We start from the raw sequence: 19,013 nt of genomic DNA, 5'->3' as shown, positions 1-19,013 counted from the left end.
AGGTCGCTCCTGGTACTATGAGTGAGTGAGACAGCTGGGCTGTCAGATCAGAGTTAAGAGAAGACCAGGTGATGACATCGTCTCCCTGGCACAATTGGTCATGTTTGAGATCAGAGCAGAGATAAGTGGAAGACCAGGTGATGACATTGTCTCCTTGGCACTGTTGGTATTCTAACATGTAGTTGAGGGCTACTGGTGACAAGTTCATCTTTGAGCTGATATGATTGTGATGTGATGCATTTCATGCGAACATGTAATTAATGAATTGTTTTATTGTTCCTCCTCACTGGGCTCTAGAGCTCATCCCACTCCCGTACCCCCAGTTTTGCAGGTCCTGAGATAGCTATGGGAAATCAAAGTCAGCAAGAGGACATCGGAAAGTTGTGCTTGAATGTATGCTGTAATAGTATAGTGGACATGATGTACTTAAAAGATTAACGGTCATGTAATGTATAGATTTGTACTGTCATATATGGATAGACTTGTGCTTTCCCTAGTGTTTTTGCTATTGTGTGATGTTTGCTTAATCCCCTGTACATGAATCCTGTTTTACGTTTCTTGATGAGAAATGTGTGAGTTAGGCTTAATGTATGGCTTTGATGTGATACCAGTGGATTGTGTTACAGAGTAAAAGGGTTTCATTTCCATGACCCACAGCAGATAGTAGTCCCTGGTATAGGCCCTGAGGGCCATTTCAGATTGACATATCTGAGTAGTAGCAGTTAAGCCTACAGAGTTTTACAGGATTGTTGAGTCTATTTGTATCATGTCTGGGATTTATCAGGTACACAGAGAGTATAGTCGGCTTGCTACGGGTCCCGGCGGCCTTAAGCCGATCTGGATCCTAGTGCCAGTGATGGTTCGGACCGTTACTGAGGGGTACCGGTTTCCGGGTCGTTACAGATTGGTATCAGAGCATAGGGCCTCAAGAGTACGGTGTGTTGAGCATCTTTGTTCAAGGACTAGAGATATCCCACATCGGAAAGAGGTGTTGTCGTGTATAGGAAGGGAAGCACAATAGGTCAAATCATGTCCACTAGGATAGGATGTGGAGTCCTGTCTTGCATGCTGATGTGAAATGCCATGATGAGTTGCATGTGCATTATTGATATGTTTGATATGTGTTAAGGATGTATGTGTTTTCACATGGATCAGTTCCTGATATATTTGTGTGATGTTGTGCTTTTCAGAGGCAGGATGAGAGGAACTCGTCGATCTGTTAGATTGACTGGAGCTCCGCCGGAGGATGAGGACATGGATGCTCATCTCCCCGTTCTGCAAAGGGCAACATCAGATAGTATAAGCAGAGAAGGTACATTAAGGGACCCTAGAAGGTCTGTTGATGAGAGTAGAAGGGGAGTCGTTCAGAGTGGTATGTCAGGGTGTATGAGAGGAATAGAGGAGGATGAGCAGAGTAGAGATGGTAGCTTTGGCAGGAATAGGTTGGGAGGAGATATGGGTGAGTCCCAAGGAGGCACTCAGGCCTCGAAGTTTGTTCCACCTCAGTATCCACCCTACCAGTGGGGGGCAGAGTACCCGATGAGAGGTACCTCAGAGTTTCCTAGGTATAACCCATATCCCACCTTTATGCCCTATCCTTCCTTTTACCCGCCATATCCACTATTATAGCCACAGTATACCATGTTTCCACCCTTCTTTTGTTACCCAGGGTCAGTAAACCCTAACCTAGAGCATGTTGCACCTCCTCCAACATCAGTAGCCCCAGTTATCCAAACACCCAAGCCGAGTTCACCTGGGGACAGTATGGTGCAGATGACAGCTTATTTGAGGTTGGATGTTCCCAAATTTGAGACTGGTGATGACCCTGTTGAGTATCTTAGAATGGTCAAGATGATAACAGAGGAGTTGGGCGTCAGTGAGAGTAGAGCCATTCAGATGGCAGGGGTCACAGTGAAATGTGAGAAGGCAAGGAAATGGTTCACCCAGTATGTGGACCCGAGGGTAGAAAGCTTATCTTGGGAGCAGTTTGCTACAGAGTTTGCAGGATGGGCTTGTCCAGATAGGTCAAGGGAGTGTACAGAGAGTGAATGTGAGCAGCCAGGGGAGACAGAAAATATGAGTGTAGAACCTGACCCAGAGAATAGTGATCGTTTCCCTTTGGGTGAGGCTGCTGCAAAGAATAAAAAGAAAGTGAGAGGCCTGAAAGGGTCAAAGAAAAGAGAGTTCTGGAATAGGGTAAAGTTTGGCATGGGTTTTCGCGAGGGTTCGAGTTCTGGTTGGGATAGTTCTAGATGTCCGAAGTGTGGTAGGAGGCACAAAGGAGTCTGTCGGGCTGGGACAACAGCATGTTTCAGGTGCGGACAGGAGGGGCACATGGCACGAGAGTGTCCCATTATGACCGTATCCGCACAGTTCCCACAGACATCCTCAGATCATATCATTCCACCAGAAGCTCCAACCAGGGATAGCGAAAGGGGAGTAGTCCCTTCTTCAGGAGGTTCCTTAAGTGGAAGTCCGTTAGTTCCGGCTCGGATGTTCACCCAGGTTCAGCCAGAGACAGACACACCGAACACAGTGGTGCCAGGTAAGCTCACTTTTGAGTGTTCTGCTGTGTGTATGGTTTTCTGGACACTAGTAGAAGCTCAGTTGATGTGAAAATAAGAAAGTGTAATAGAGTTAGATGGTCAGAGAGAAAGAGTTCAAGGGTAGTGAGCAAGGGAAGAGCTTGAGAGCTATAGCCGTGGATTTTATTAATCCAGCTAGAGAGAGAGTGATCTCTCATCCCGGAATAGACACCTCAAGTATACTTGACCTAAAGTAGAGAATAGCGTAAGAAAGTGAAGAGTAAGAAAAAGAAGAAAAGTAAGGAAGAGAAAAGTAAGCAAAGAGAAGAGTAAATGAGGTAGAATAAAGCAGAGAAAGAACAGAGGAGAATAATGTAAAGTAGTACAGTGTAGAAAGAGATTTCAGTTAGTCTGGGATTAGATGGCGATTGAGCTTTAGTTCAGATAGTTCTGGATACGTGAGGCGTGGAGTGTACACAAAAGTAGTCTGGTGATATGGGACTACGGCATGCCTAGATGCGAGCAGGAAGGACTCATTTTATGTGAGTATCCTACTGCGGCCTTGATTGGCACAGTCCCAGCAGATGACTGCTAGTAGTGTAACTCAGCCTGTAGCTCTAGCCATGTCACAGGACAGTGGTTGAGGCAGGAGGAGAGAGTTCTCCTTTTCTTTGGTCGGTTCCCAAGGAAAGAGCTTTAGCTTGGATCTTTCTCCTGACTCAGTAGGAGGCTAATACATCGAACACGGTGACGTCAGAGACGTGCACTTGAGGGTGTTCAGATGTGTAGGTTATCGTGGACCCTGATGTTTCTTTCCCTATTGTTTTGAGAGCCGTTGATAGAGGGGGGTTTGATAACTTCTGGGCTTAGAGTGCTCTCTTTGGGTTGGTAGACCCGAGTGTGATCCATCTGTAGCAGAGTCAGTCAGTCAGTGCAGTTCATAGTTCGTTATGAGTAGATGCGATCCAGCTGACCTTATGGTTCTAGAGTTGACTGTGTGATGTCATTCTAGGGCGGATTGGCTAGCTACTCATAGTATTACCTGTGTCTATAGGGACAAGGTAAGAAAGTATAGAAGGTAAGATGGATCAGAGGCAGTCCTTAGGAGGGGACAGTATAGTATTCCCAGAAGTGTGATATCAGCCCTACAGGCTCGTGACTTCGTTGGGAAGGTAGTCAGGGGTTTTCTTGCTCTTGTGTGAACGCATAACAGTCAAGTCAGGGAACCAGCCTCAGTACGCATAGACAAAAAAAAAAGAGAAAGAGAGTGATATATTCCAGCCACGTTAGCAGGATTACCAATAGAGTCGGGAAGTCAAGTGAGGATAAAGCCTAGACTTATCTTCATCTCTTCCTGTGAAATGGTACCTGTAGCATCTAAGAAGTGGTACCTGTAGCATATAAGAAGTGAAAAAGTTGTAAGAGTTAGAAAGAAACATAATGGCAGGAGTGAGAGAGATAGTAAGCAGTGTGCACTTGGTAGCAAAGGCTTCTATCCGACTTAGTACCACACACCCTGGAATGGTCCAGTATCATTGTGAGAACCGAAGGATGAAACCTTGAGATTTTGTCACAGCTGTGAACAGGTGCACAAGGTCACTTCCAAGGATAGGTGTTCCCACACAGATCGGTGGAGACCGCTAGTTGGAACTGATTAGCCTCCACGATAGATCTAAGAGGTGAGTGGGAACTAGATGTTGCGAATAAGAGAGAAAAGTCAGTGTAATAGATGAATAACCTAGAGGTAAGGGGTAACACTGCTCAGCGATTTACTGGGAAAGGCAGATGAGATGTTAGCTGCCCTCAGGGAAAAGTCGCTTATCAGGTTATCCTAGAGAGACGAGCTAAAGAGCTAAAGAGCTAAAGCACTAGTCCAGTGTAGATCAAAGGATCAAAAGAGAACAAGCCAGGAGAGTAAAGAAGAAGAAAGGCGGGCAAGGATCAGAGTGCACATCAAAAGCGTAGAATAGTTCAGAAACATAGAGAAGCATGCCCAGTATCTACGAAGTGTTGTAGATAAGAGAACACAGCATAGAGGCCAAGTTCTGTAATCTGCGTTCGGTTTCGGGGCATGTCTGTGTGACTCGTGATGTGTCACCATAGAGAAAGCTATAATCACGTCATCTAGCCGTTCCTGAGAGCTGCTGCTCCTCTGATCGGGTGAGTACAGAGAAGCAAAGGTGAGTGTAACCAGCGTAGTGGGCATAGAACTGAGAAAAGGTAAAGAGAAAGGGAAGTCAGTAGGTAGCAAAGAGAGTCAAGTGGACTATGTACAGACAGGAGTGATCAGTAAACCAGGTAGAGTGTGGACACAGATTAAGCAGTTAAGGGTCAGCAGAGTCAGAACGTATAGCCAACCCGGGAGTTTTGCTCCAGGGGTATCTGTGTCTCTTCGTAGAAAAAGGTGGTAGGCTTTCCGTACTTGCTTATTTGCATCTATGTTATTGTTATTGGAAACATTCGAGGACGAATGTTTTTTAAAGGGGGGAAGAATGTAATACCCGGCTAAGTCAGACATCAGAATTCCTACCGTCCGGTGGAATTCGGGGATGTCAGAGACTTCTAGTAAGGGATTAGAAAGAGGTGCTAAATGTTTTTAAGACTTTGTAAGGTTGAGCGTAGAAAACGAGTTGAGTTTCGTGGAGAATTGGCCAAAGGAGTTTTTGTCATGTTCGGCCCCCGAAGGATAAGTTCGGCCGCCGAAAGTGCCCAATGTTCGGCCCCCGAAGGTTAAGTTCGGCCCCCGAAAGTTGCATGGTTTTGCATGCAGTTTCGGCAGCCGAAGCTGAGGTGGTCGGTTAGTTGTGCACACTCCTCAGTCCGTGGTTTGGCCAGGTGTTCACCTCCAGATCATGACCAGAGGGTAGGCCACGTCTCCCTTGACTCATCTGCAAGCTTTTAATCAGCTCATGCAGAGGGTTGCTCGTTTGCAAGAGGTTTTGAAGGTTTTGAGAGAAAAGAGAGGTTTTGGTGGTTTGAAGCGTGTGAAGGGGATTTGTTGAGTTCAAGTTGCTCCTTTTCTAGTTTCAGGAGGTAAGAGAGGTCGTTATACTTGTTTTATGGTTTTACCAGCTTTTAAAGAGGTTAAGGGTAGAGTTGCATGTTTAGGTTTGAGAGTTTAGTTTTGATGTTTTAATGGTGAAAGCATGATTATGTGTTGTGTTAGTTGTTTTGTTGGGGTTAATAGGTAGTTTGGGACCCCTTTGTGCATATACCAGAGTATATGTGAGTTGAGACGCTGAGTTATGCATGTTAGAGTGTGTTGGAGAAGTTGTGCATGAGAGGAAGCAAGGTTCTGCCTTCTGGAGAACCCAGCTTCGGCCGCCGAAGTGAAGATTCGGCCGCCGAACCTCTTGTGGAGTGGAGTTGCTTGACAGGCTTATTCATGCACGAAGCTGAGTTCTGGATGAACTCAGGTTCGGCCGCCAAAGGGAGGATTCGGCCGCCGAACCCCTTGTGGAGGTAGTTTCGGCTGCCTAAGGTTGCCTCTGAAAGAATGGACTTTCGGATCTGTCATGCACATTCGGCCGCCGAAGGTGCCGCCGAACATGCATGAGTTTCGGCTCTGGAGAGGACATTCGGCCGCCGAACCTGCTGCCGAATGTGTTCTGGCCAGCCTTCGTTTGCATGAGTTATGTGATTAGTTTCAGAGGTTTAGAGGGGATTATGGGGAATTGTTTAAGAGTTATTCAAAGTATGTGTGACACCTCATTCGAGTCCATTTGTGTAGGATTGGACCCGAGAGGTCGAGGAGGTCATCAGAGTTAGAGATATCAGAGTCAGTACAGTATCTGCCAGAGAAGCAGAGGTGAGTGGAACTAAACTAACTATTTTATTTTGAGAAATGACACGATTCTTGCATGCTCCATGCATCATACATTGCCATGTTATATCTTAGGTTGTGTTGCATTAGAATTCACGAATATGATGCATTGCATATGTTGTTGTTCCTGTGGATGAATGTTGGATGATCCTTAGCCCTTGACAGAGAGCAGATACAGATTTATGGCATGAGATAGCCATACCAGGTCGCCCCTGGATAGTCCAGGTCGCTCCTGGTACTATGAGTGAGTGAGACAGCTGGGCTGTCAGATCAGAGTTAAGAGAAGACCAGGTGATGACATCGTCTCCCTGGCACAATTGGTCATGTTTGAGATCAGAGCAGAGATAAGTGGAAGACCAGGTGATGACATTGTCTCCTTGGCACTGTTGGTATTCTAACATGTAGTTGAGGGCTACTGGTGACAAGTTCATCTTTGAGCTGATATGATTGTGATGTGATGCATTTCATGCGAACATGTAATTAATGAATTGTTTCATTGTTCCTCCTCACTGGGCTCTAGAGCTCATCCCACTCCCGTACCCCCAGTTTTGCAGGTCCTGAGATAGCTATGGGAAATCAAAGTCAGCAAGAGGACATCGGAAAGTTGTGCTTGAATGTATGCTGTAATAGTATAGTGGACATGATGTACTTAAAAGATTAACGGTCATGTAATGTATAGATTTGTACTGTCATATATGGATAGACTTGTGCTTTCCCTAGTGTTTTTGCTATTGTGTGATTGTAATACCCGGCTCAATCCGGCATCAGAATTCCTACCGTCCGGTGGAATTCAAGGATGTCAGAGGTGTCTAGAAGGGTAGAGTGAAGGTTTTCTAAATGATTTGTAAGACTGATGGGTTTAAGTATGTATAAGGATTTGTAAGAAAAGAGTTAAGTTTTGTGGAGAATTAGCCAAAGGAGTTTCTGTCATGTTCGGCCCCCGAATGGTAAGTTCGGCCGCCGAAAGTGCCCAATGTTCGGCCCCCGAAGGTTATGTTCGGCCCCCGAAAGTTGCATGGTTTTGCATGCAGTTTCGGCAGCCGAAGCTGAGGTGGTCGGTTAGTTGTGCACACTCCTCAGTCCGTGGTTTGGCCAGGTGTTCACCTCCAGATCATGACCAGAGGTTTGGCCACGTCTCCCTTGACTCATCTGCAAGCTTTTATCAGCTTAGGCAGAGGGTTGGTCGTGTTTTCAGTGAGTTTGAATGTTTTTGAGAGAAAAGTGAGGTTTTGAGGTGTGGAAGCTTTGGAGGAGGATTTGCTGAGTGTGGTTGTTCCTCTTCTGATTTCAGGAGGTAAGGGAAGTTTTTATATGTGTTTTAATGAGTTGTAACAGCCTTTTTAAAGAGGGTATGGGAGTTTAGGTCAAGTTGCATGCTTAGGTTAGTTTTGATGAGTTAATGGTGTAAGTATGTGTATGTGTTATGTTTGTTGTTTTGTTGGGGTTTTAAGTTAGTTATGGACCCCTTGAAGCATGTACATGAGTATATGCATCATTTGAGAGGTTGAATGCATGCTTTGGGGAGTATGGAAAGAGTTGGGAGGCTGGTTGAAGCTTGAAGCTGAGTTCTGGATGAACTCAGGTTCGGCCGCCGAAAGTCCAAGTTAGGCCGCCGAACATGCCTGACTTTCGTCTCTGGAGGAGACATTCGGCCGCCGAAGGTGCTGCCGAAGGTGCCCTGTCCAGCCTTCCTTTGCTTGTTTTGCCTGCATGTTTTGAGGTGTTCTAGAGGGGTTTTGGGGAATTGTTTTATCAGTGGCATAGAGTATGTGTGGTGCCTCATTTACATCCTCCATTGTAGGATTGGACCCGAGGAACTGCAGAGGTTAGCAGTCGTAGCGGTCTCAGAGTTAGAGGTAGCCCAGAGGTAGCCAAGTAGAGGCTACAGGTGAGTGGAACTAACTGTACTATTTTACATTCAGAAATGACACGAATCTAGCATGATCCATGCATCATAAAATGCCATGTTATGTATTAGGTTGTATTGCATTAGATTCCACGAATATGCTGCATTGCATAAGCTGATATTTGTGTGGATGAATGTTGGATGATCCTTAGCCCTTGATAGAGCACAGATACAGAGTTGTGGCATGAGATAGCCATACCAGGTCGCCCCTGGTTAGTCCAGGTCGCTCCTGGTACTATGAGTGAGACAGCTGGGCTGTCAGATCAGAGCTCAGAGCAGTCCAGGTGAGGCCTAATCGCCCCTGGCACAGTTGGACATGTTATGATATGAGTTACTTCAGAGTAGTCCAGGTGAGGCCTAATCGCCCCTGGCACAGTTGGACATACTATTATGTATGTAGAGGGCTATGGTGACAAGTTCATCCTTGAGATGATATGTTTGTGATGTGGTGCATTTCATGAGAGCATGTAATGAATGAACTGTTTTTATTGTTCCTCCTCACTGGGCTCTAGAGCTCATCCCACTCCCTTGACCCCAGTTTTGCAGGTTCTGAGATAGCTAGGAGAAGTCAAAGTGAGCAAGAGTACAGAGGACAGTTAAGCATGAATGTATGTTGTAATAGCATAGTGGACATGCTGTAAGTAAAAGAGTAGTTGTGATGTAATCTATAGATATGTATTGGCATATACTGGATAGACTTGTGCTTTCCCTAGTGTCTTTGCTGTCGTGTGATGTATGAGTAATCCCTTGGTACATGAATCCTGTTTTACGTTTCTTGATGAGAAATGTGTAAGGTAGGCTTAATGTATGGCTTCAATGAGAAACCAGTGGGATGTGTTACAGATTGTGTTACTCCCTGGACCACAGCAGATAGTAGTCCCTGGTACAGGCCCTGAGGGCCATTTCAGATTGACATATCTGAGTAGCAGTGGTTAAGCCTACAGAGTTTTACAGGATTGTGAGTATTGTTTTGTATTATGAATGGGATTTATCAGGTACACAGAGAGTATAGTTGGCTGACTACGGGTCCCGGCGGCCTTAAGCCGATCTGGATCCTAGTGCCAGTGATGGTTCGGACCGTTACTGAGGGGTACCGGTTTCCGGGTCATTACAGATTGGTATCAGAGCATAGGGCCTCTAGAGTACGATGTGCTGAGTCAGTATACTCAGGGATCAGAGATATCTCACATCGGAAAGAGGTTAAGATGTCAGAGTTTTAGATCTTTCGAGTACGGTGTGTTGAGCGAAGATGCTCAAGGATTAGATTCCCACATCGGAAAGAGGTGTAGTCTTGTATAGGAGGGAAAGCACAATAGGTAAACGTATGTCCACTAGGATAGGATGTGGAGTCCTGTCTTGCATGATGATGTGAAATGCCATGATGAGCTACATGTGCTATGAATATGTTTGATATGTGCTGAGGATTCATGTGTGCTCACATGGATCATTTGATGATATTTTTGTGTGTTGTTGTGCTTTTCAGAGGCAGGATGAGAGGAACTCGTCGATCTGCGAGATTGATTGGAGCTCCGCCGGAGAATGAGGACATGGATGTCCATCTCCCTATTCTGCAAAAGGCAACATCCGATAGTTTAAGTAGAGAAGGTACATCAAGGGACCCTAGAAGGTCTGTTGAGGAGAGTGGAAGGGGAGTTGTCCAGAGTGGTATGTCAGGGCTTATGAGAGAAAGAGAGAAGGATGACCAGAGTAGAGAGGGCGGCTTTGGTATGAGCGGATTAGGAGGAGATATGGGTGAGTCCCAAGGAGGCACTCAGGCCTCGAGGTTTGTTCCACCTCAGTATCCACCCTACCAGTGGGGGACAGAGTACCCGATGAGAGGTACATCAGAGTTGCCTAGATATCACCCATATCCCACCTTTATGCCCTATCCTCCCTTTTATCCGCCATATCCACCATCATATCCACAGTATACCATGTTTCCACCCTTCTTTTGTTACCCAAGGTCAGTAAACCCTAACCCAGGGCAAGTTGCACCTCCTCCACCACCAGTAGAACCAGTAGCCCCAGTTATCCAAACACCTAAGCTTAGTTCACCTGGAGAAAGTATGGTGCAGCTGACAGATTATTTGAGGTTAGATGTTCCCCAATTTGAGACTGGTGATGACCCTGTTGAGTATCTTAGAATGGTTAAGATGATAACTGAGGAGTTGGGAGCCAGTGAGAGTAGAGCCATTCAGATGGCAGGGAGCACATTGAATTGTGCGCAGGCAAGGGAATGGTTCACCCAGTATGTGGACCCGAGGGTAGAAAGCTTATCCTGGGAGCAGTTTGCAACAGAGTTTGCCGAAGGGGCTTTTCTCGATAGCGCAAGGAAGAGGTTCCATGATATAGTAGATATGGCACAGAAGAGAGAAGCTAGTGCCAAACTTGCAGGGACAAGTGATGTGAATCTCTCCCCTCTGCACGAGGCTGGTATAGAAAGGAAGAAGGGAGGTAGAGGCCTCAGACGATCAAAGAAGAATAAGTTCTGGAAGCAGATAAAGTCTGGTCTGGGAATAGGTGAGGGTTCGAGTTCTGGTTTGAATACCTCAAAATGTCCGAGGTGCGGTAGGCCGCACAAGGGAGTCTGTTTAGTAGGGACAACAGCATGTTTCAGGTGCGGACAGGAGGGGCACATAGCACGTGAGTGTTCCACCGCGACTTTGATAACACAGTCCCAGCAAACAGTCTCAGATAGAGTGGCTCAGCCAGGAGCTCTAGCCATGGTGCAGGGCAGAGGCAGAGGGAGCGGGATCACTCCTTCTTCCACAGGTTCCCCAAGGGAAGATCCATCAGTACCAGCACGGATCTTCGCTTTGACGCAGCAGGAGGCTGACACATCGGACCTGGCAGTGACAGGTACGTTTCACTTCCATATGTTTTGATGTGTTTGTTCATAGTGACTCTGATGTTTCACTTTCCTTAGGGCTGTGAGAGCCGTCGAGAGTATGGGTTTGATAACTTCTGGGATTAGAATGTCCTCTTTGGGTCAATAGACTCAAGTGTGATCCGTCAGTGGCAGAGTTAGTCTGCCAATAGAGTTGAGTGCGAGTTTTGAGTAGGTGCCTTCCAGCTGACCTTGTGGTTCTAGAGTGACTGGTTGATGTCATTCTAGGGGTGGATGGGCTAGCTACTCATTGTACTGCCTTAGATAGCAGAGGCAGAGTAGTCAGGCTTTGAGACCAGGATGGATGGATCACAGGTAATGTGTGTGGGGACAACGTAGAGATGCCTAGAAGTTTGCTATCAGCCCTAGAGGCTCTTACGCTGTTTAGGAGAGGTTATCAAAGGTTTCTTGCTTGTGTTAGAGAACAGCGTAGTTAGTCAGATTAGAAGGGGAACAGTTGTAGTGCCCACAGCCAGAGAAAAGTTGTCGATCGGACCCAGACAAGTCATCAGGTGTACCACCCGCTAAACGAAGAGAGTGAGAACGAAGAATGGTAAGGAGAGTGCGAGAGATAGGAAAAGCCAAATGAGTAATAGCGAGATAGTGAACCAGGAAAGATATTCGAGAGTGGTGCTATGAGATGCTTTTTATCCAGGTATAGGGAGAGTGATCTCTCATCTCCGAGTGCAGCCCTCAAAGATAAGAAATAAGTCAAAGAACAGAGTAAGAAAAGAATAAGAGTAAGAGAAAAGTAAGTGTCATAGATCAGAGTAACAAAACAAAAGAAAGAAAAAGAATACGCAAACTAGAATGAAATAGAGAAAGAAAAGAGTAAGACTAAGGGTAAGTTCAGGAGGAGCTTTCAGTTTACTCTGGGATTCGGTGATAAATTGAGGCAGAGGAAAGGGTTAGCCTTTTCATTAGTACGTTCCCGAGAGAAGGTCCGTTACCTATAGTTCGGATCTTCACTCTGACTCAGTAGGAAACTAGCACATCGAACACAGTGACGTCAGGTATGTTCACTTGTGGATGTTCGGATGTGTATGTTATTTGTTTTGAACCCGCGTGTTTCTACTTTCTTGTGACTTAGTGAGCTGTTAATCGAGTGGGTTGGATGCCTTCTAGGCTTTGTTTTCTCTGGGTTAGTGGACCCGAGTATGATCCATCTGAGGCAGAGTCAGTTAGTCAGAGCAGTTTAGCGGTTGGAGTGAGTAGAGACTATCCAGCTGACCTTATGGTTCTAGAGTTGACCAGTTGATGTCATTCTAGGGCGGATTGGCTACTTACTCATTGTACTACTTGTGTCTGTGTCTGTAGAGACAAGGTAAGAGAGTTCAGAGGCTAAGATGGATCAAAGATAGTCCGTGGACGGGACAGAGTATAGGTGCCTAGAGGATTGATGTCAGCCCAGTAGGCTCAACGGTACACAGGAAAGGGTATCAGAGGGTTCTAGCTCTTGTGAGCGAGTGTAGGAGTCAGATCAGGGAATCAGCCTCAACGCCCATGGCTAGTGAGTTCTAGATGGTTGTCCCAGACGAGCTATCAGGTTTTCCATCTGTCAGGGAGTCAGAGTTTGGAATAGGAGTGGTGTCTGGACGCGGAACCATTTCTTTCCTTCTACCCTACAGAATGGCACCTGCAGAGAGAGCCTAGTCAGCATAGGATAGAGAAGCTTGGTAGAGAAAGGTTATATCCGACCTCGTACCTCATCCTGGAATGTTCCAGTGTCAGTATGAGAAACGAAGGATGAAACCTTGAAATTTTGTAACGACTGTGAGCAGTTGCACAAAAGCACAACCAGGACAGGTGTTTCCATGTAGAATGGATGAGTGATAGGACCAGCTATTAGAAGCTAGTGGTTTTCCAGAAGAGATCTGAGAGTTGGGAACTATATGTCGAAAATTAGAAAACTGACATCTTGATCATAGTGAAGAGTCTAAACCCGAGATAAGGGGTAAACCTGCTCAGCGACTCTGAGTATACCAGACAGTATCTACTGGGTGAGGCAACTGAGATGTGAGCTGCCCTCAGTCAGAAGTCGCTTATCAGTTGAGCCTATAGAAACAGCTAATCTAGAGAGCTAGCGAGCGCTCTAGAGATAGTCCAGTGTAGGTAAAAGGGAGAGAAGAAGAAAGGTGGGAAAGGATCAGAGTGCGCAGCAAAAGCGTATAATAGTTTAGAAAAACAGAGAAGCATGCCCAGTAGCTACTCAATGTAGTAGTAGCTAGAGAACATGGCATGAAGGCCAAGATCAGGGCATGTCTATTCCCTTGTGTTGTGTCACAAGTAGAGTGAGTGAACGAAGCATATCCTGAGAGTCATTGCTCCTCTGACCGGAGTGAGTACAAGGAAACTAAGGGTAAAGATCTAGCGTAGTGAGAAAGCTAAGAAAAGCCAAAGAGAAAAAGAAAGGTAACAGTCCCTATAGAGTATGGACACAGATGAAGCAGATACGAATCCACAGAGTCAGACAATATGGCTAACCCGGGAGTATGTACTCCAGTGGTATCTGTGTCGCTTCTTAGAGGAAGGTGGTAGGCTTTCCTTTTTTACTTGTGTGTATATGTGTTTGTTTGTTTTTAACATTCGAGGATGAATGTTTGTAAGGGGGGAAGATTGTAATACCCGGCTCAATCCGGCATCAGAATTCCTACCGTCCGGTGGAATTCAAGGATGTCAGAGGTGTCTAGAAGGGTAGAGTGAAGGTTTTCTAAATGATTTGTAAGACTGATGGGTTTAAGTATGTATAAGGATTTGTAAGAAAAGAGTTAAGTTTTGTGGAGAATTAGCCAAAGGAGTTTCTGTCATGTTCGGCCCCCGAATGGTAAGTTCGGCCGCCGAAAGTGCCCAATGTTCGGCCCCCGAAGGTTATGTTCGGCCCCCGAAAGTTGCATGGTTTTGCATGCAGTTTCGGCAGCCGAAGCTAAGGTGGTCGGTTAGTTGTGCACACTCCTCAGTCCGTGGTTTGGCCAGGTGTTCACCTCCAGATCATGACCAGAGGTTTGGCCACGTCTCCCTTGACTCATCTGCAAGCTTTTATCAGCTTAGGCAGAGGGTTGGTCGTGTTTTCAGTGAGTTTGAATGTTTTTGAGAGAAAAGTGAGGTTTTGAGGTGTGGAAGCTTTGGAGGAGGATTTGCTGAGTGTGGTTGTTCCTCTTCTGATTTCAGGAGGTAAGGGAAGTTTTTATATGTGTTTTAATGAGTTGTAACAGCCTTTTTAAAGAGGGTATGGGAGTTTAGGTCGAGTTGCATGCTTAGGTTAGTTTTGATGAGTTAATGGTGTAAGTATGTGTATGTGTTATGTTTGTTGTTTTGTTGGGGTTTTAAGTTAGTTATGGACCCCTTGAAGCATGTACATGAGTATATGCATCGTTTGAGAGGTTGAATGCATGCTTTGGGGAGTATGGAAAGAGTTGGGAGGCTGGTTGAAGCTTGAAGCTGAGTTCTGGATGAACTCAGGTTCGGCCGCCGAAAGTCCAAGTTAGGCCGCCGAACATGCCTGACTTTCGTCTCTGGAGGAGACATTCGGCCGCCGAAGGTGCTGCCGAAGGTGCCCTGTCCAGCCTTCCTTTGCTTGTTTTGCCTGCATGTTTTGAGGTGTTCTAGAGGGGTTTTGGGGAATTGTTTTATCAGTGGCATAGAGTATGTGTGGTGCCTCATTTACATCCTCCATTGTAGGATTGGACCCGAGGAACTGCAGAGGTTAGCAGTCGTAGCGGTCTCAGAGTTAGAGGTAGCCCAGAGGTAGCCAAGTAGAGGCTACAGGTGAGTGGAACTAACTGTACTATTTTACATTCAGAAATGACACGAATCTAGCATGATCCATGCATCATAAAATGCCATGTTATGTATTAGGTTGTATTGCATTAGATTCCACGAATATGCTGCATTGCATAAGCTGATATTTGTGTGGATGAATGTTGGATGATCCTTAGCCCTTGATAGAGCACAGATACAGAGTTGTGGCATGAGATAGCCATACCAGGTCGCCCCTGGTTAGTCCAGGTCGCTCCTGGTACTATGAGTGAGATAGCTGGGATGTCAGATCAAAGCTCAGAGCAGTCCAGGTGAGGCCTAATCGCCCCTGGCACAGTTGGACATGTTATGATATGAGTTACTTCAGAGTAGTCCAGGTGAGGCCTAATCGCCCCTAGCACAGTTGGACATACTATTATGTATGTAGAGGGCTATGGTGACAAGTTCATCCTTGAGATGATATGTTTGTGATGTGGTGCATTTCATGAGAGCATGTAATGAATGAACTGTTTTTATTGTTCCTCCTCACTGGGCTCTAGAGCTCATCCCACTCCCTTGACCCCAGTTTTGCAGGTTCTGAGATAGCTAGGAGAAGTCAAAGTGAGCAAGAGTACAGAGGACAGTTAAGCATGAATGTATGTTGTAATAGCATAGTGGACATGCTGTAAGTAAAAGAGTAGTTGTGATGTAATCTATAGATATGTATTGGCATATACTGGATAGACTTGTGCTTTCCCTAGTGTCTTTGCTGTCGTGTGATGTATGAGTAATCCCTTGGTACATGAATCCTGTTTTACGTTTCTTGATGAGAAATGTGTAAGGTAGGCTTAATGTATGGCTTCAATGAGAAACCAGTGGGATGTGTTACAGATTGTGTTACTCCCTGGACCACAGCAGATAGTAGTCCCTGGTACAGGCCCTGAGGGCCATTTCAGATTGACATATCTGAGTAGCAGTGGTTAAGCCTACAGAGTTTTACAGGATTGTGAGTATTGTTTTGTATTATGAATGGGATTTATCAGGTACACAGAGAGTATAGTTGGCTGACTACGGGTCCCGGCGGCCTTAAGCCGATCTGGATCCTAGTGCCAGTGATGGTTCGGACCGTTACTGAGGGGTACCGGTTTCCGGGTCATTACAGTGATGTTTGCTTAATCCCCTGTACATGAATCCTGTTTTACGTTTCTTGATGAGAAATGTGTGAGTTAGGCTTAATGTATGGCTTTGATGTGATACCAGTGGATTGTGTTACAGAGTAAAAGGGTTTCATTTCCATGACCCACAGCAGATAGTAGTCCCTGGTATAGGCCCTGAGGGCCATTTCAGATTGACATATCTGAGTAGCAGCAGTTAAGCCTACAGAGTTTTACAGGATTGTTGAGTCTATTTGTATCATGTCTGGGATTTATCAGGTACACAGAGAGTATAGTCGGCTTGCTACGGGTCCCGGCGGCCTTAAGCCGATCTGGATCCAAGTGCCAGTGATGGTTCGGACCGTTACTGAGGGGTACCGGTTTTCGGGTCGTTACATCGGGATTGTCCTAGAGCGCCTTTTATGGGCCAGCCCCAGCAGACAGCTTCTGGTAGTGTGGCACAGCCCGCAGTTCCAGCCACAACTCAGGGCAGTGGCAGAGGTAGAGGGAGAGGGGTAGCCTCTTCTTCTGGTTCCCGAGGTGAAGGTCCATCAGCTCCAGCCAGGATCTTCTCCATGACTCAGCAGGAGGCTAACACATCCAACACCGTGGTGTCAGGTAATCTCGTCATTGGGTGTTCTGATGTGTATGCATTAATGGACCCGGGTGCATCTCATTCATTTATTGCTCCGAGAGCCATTGAGAGGTTGGGTCTGATAGTCTCTGGGTTAGACTGTCCTCTATGGGTCAGTGGACCCAAGTGTGACCCGTCAGTGGCAGTGTCAGTCTGCCAGTTCAATCCAGTTTTTGTTGAGGGAAGATGCCTCTCCGCCGACCTTGTGGTTCTAGATTTGATAGACTTTGACGTCATTCTAGGGATGGATTGGCTATCTACCCATGGTGCAACCTTGGACTGCAGGGACAAAGTAGTCAGGTTCAGAGATCAGAACGGGTCAGAGGTCGTCTTCAGAGGAGACAAGAGGGGCACACCTAGAGGTCTGATATCAGCTCTTCAGGCTCGTAGGTTGCTTAGGAAGGGATGTCAGGGGTACTTAGCTCATGTGAGAGAGCTAGACAGTCAGGTCAGGGAGCCAGCCTCGGTGCCAGTTGTCAGAGAGTTTCACGATGTCTTTCCTGATGAGCTTCCAGGTTTACCACCTGCTAGGGAGATAGAGTTCGAGATAGAGTTGGTACCTGGAGCTAGACCGATCTCTATCCCTCCCTACAGGATGGCCCCAGCCGAGTTGAAGGAGTTGAAAGAACAGTTGCAAGAGTTGGTAGAAAAGGGCTTCATCCGACCGAGCACTTCACCTTGGGGTGCACCAGTTTTATTCGTAAGAAAGAAGGATGGATCCCTTAGACTTTGTATCGACTACAGACAGTTGAACAAAGTCACTACCAAGAATAGGTACCCATTGCCAAGGATCGATGATCTATTCGACCAGCTAGCCGGAGCAGGTTGTTTCTCCAAAATAGATCTGAGATCGGGGTACCATCAGTTAAGGATAAGGGAGGAGGATGTGCCGAAGACAGCCTTCAGGACCAGATATGGGCATTTTGAGTTCCTTGTAATGCCGTTCGGGTTAACCAACGCCCCTGCAGCATTCATGGATCTCATGAACAGAGTGTTTAGCCAGTACCTGGATCACTTCGTTATTGTCTTCATTGATGATATCTTAGTGTATTCCAAGAATGTAGAGGAGCATGCCCATCATCTGCAGTTGGTCTTGCAGACTTTGAGGGAACATGGCTTGTATGCCAAGTTCTCTAAATGTGAGTTCTGGCTGAGGAGCATTTCGTTCTTGGGGCATGTAGTGTCAAAGAATGGGATTGAGGTGGACTCCAAGAAGACCGAAACTGTGGCTAACTGGCCTAGACCCACTTCAGTGACAGAGATTAGGAGTTTCTTGGGTTTGGCAGGTTACTACAGGAGGTTCGTTCAGGACTTCTCAAAAATAGCAGCTCCTCTGACCAGACTAACCAGGAAGAATCAGAAATTTCTGTGGACCGACCAGTGCGAAGAGAGTTTTGTAGAGCTTAAGAAGAGGTTGACTTCAGCACCAGTTTTAGCTCTGCCATCTAGTGATTAGGACTTTACGGTCTTTTGTGATGCATCCCGTGTGGGACTGGGTTGTGTACTAATGCAGAAGGAGAGGGTGATCGCTTATGCTTCTAGGCAGCTAAAGAAGCATGAGTTGAATTACCCCACACATGACCTAGAGATGGCAGCAGTAATCTTTGCACTCAAGATGTGGAGGCACTACCTCTACGGGGTAAAATGTGAGATCTTCACAGATCATAAAAGCCTGCAGTACATCCTGAGTCAAAGAGATTTGAATTTGAGACAGAGGAGATGGGTGGAGCTGCTGAGTGACTATGATTGCAAGATTCAGTATCATCCGGGTAAGGCGAATGTCGTGGCAGACGCCCTAAGCCGGAAGTCACTAGGCAGTCTATCCCACATATCGGCAGAGAGGAGGCCAGTGGTGAAGGAGTTCTACAAGCTTATTGAGGAAGGTCTACAGATGGAGTTATCTGGTACAGGTGCCTTGGTGGCCCAGATGAGAGTGGCACCCGTGTTTCTGGAGCAGGTGGCTCAGAAACAATATGAGGACCCGGAGTTAGTAAAGATTGCCAGGACTGTTCAGTCAGGCAACGACAGTGAATTCAGATTTGACAGCAAGGGGATCCTCCGCTATGGGAGCAGACTATGTGTACCAGATGACATTGGGCTAAAAGGAGACATTATGAGGGAGGCTCATAATGCAAGATACAGCATTCACCCCGGAGCTACCAAGATGTATCAAGATTTGAAGAAGGTTTATTGGTGGCCAGCTATGAAGAAAGAAGTGGCACAGTTTGTGTCAGCCTGCGAAGTGTGTCAGAGGGTGAAGCTGGAACATCAGAAGCCGGCTGGAATGCTTAACCCGCTACCTATTCCAGAATGGAAATGGGAAAATATAGCTATGGACTTCGTAGTGGG

This window comes from Manihot esculenta, chromosome 13 (assembly GCF_001659605.2).
Source record: "Manihot esculenta cultivar AM560-2 chromosome 13, M.esculenta_v8, whole genome shotgun sequence".
Classification (NCBI taxonomy): Eukaryota; Viridiplantae; Streptophyta; class Magnoliopsida; order Malpighiales; family Euphorbiaceae; genus Manihot; species Manihot esculenta.
The sequence above is the reverse complement of the archived record's forward strand: the minus strand, read 5'-3'. Positions refer to the sequence as shown.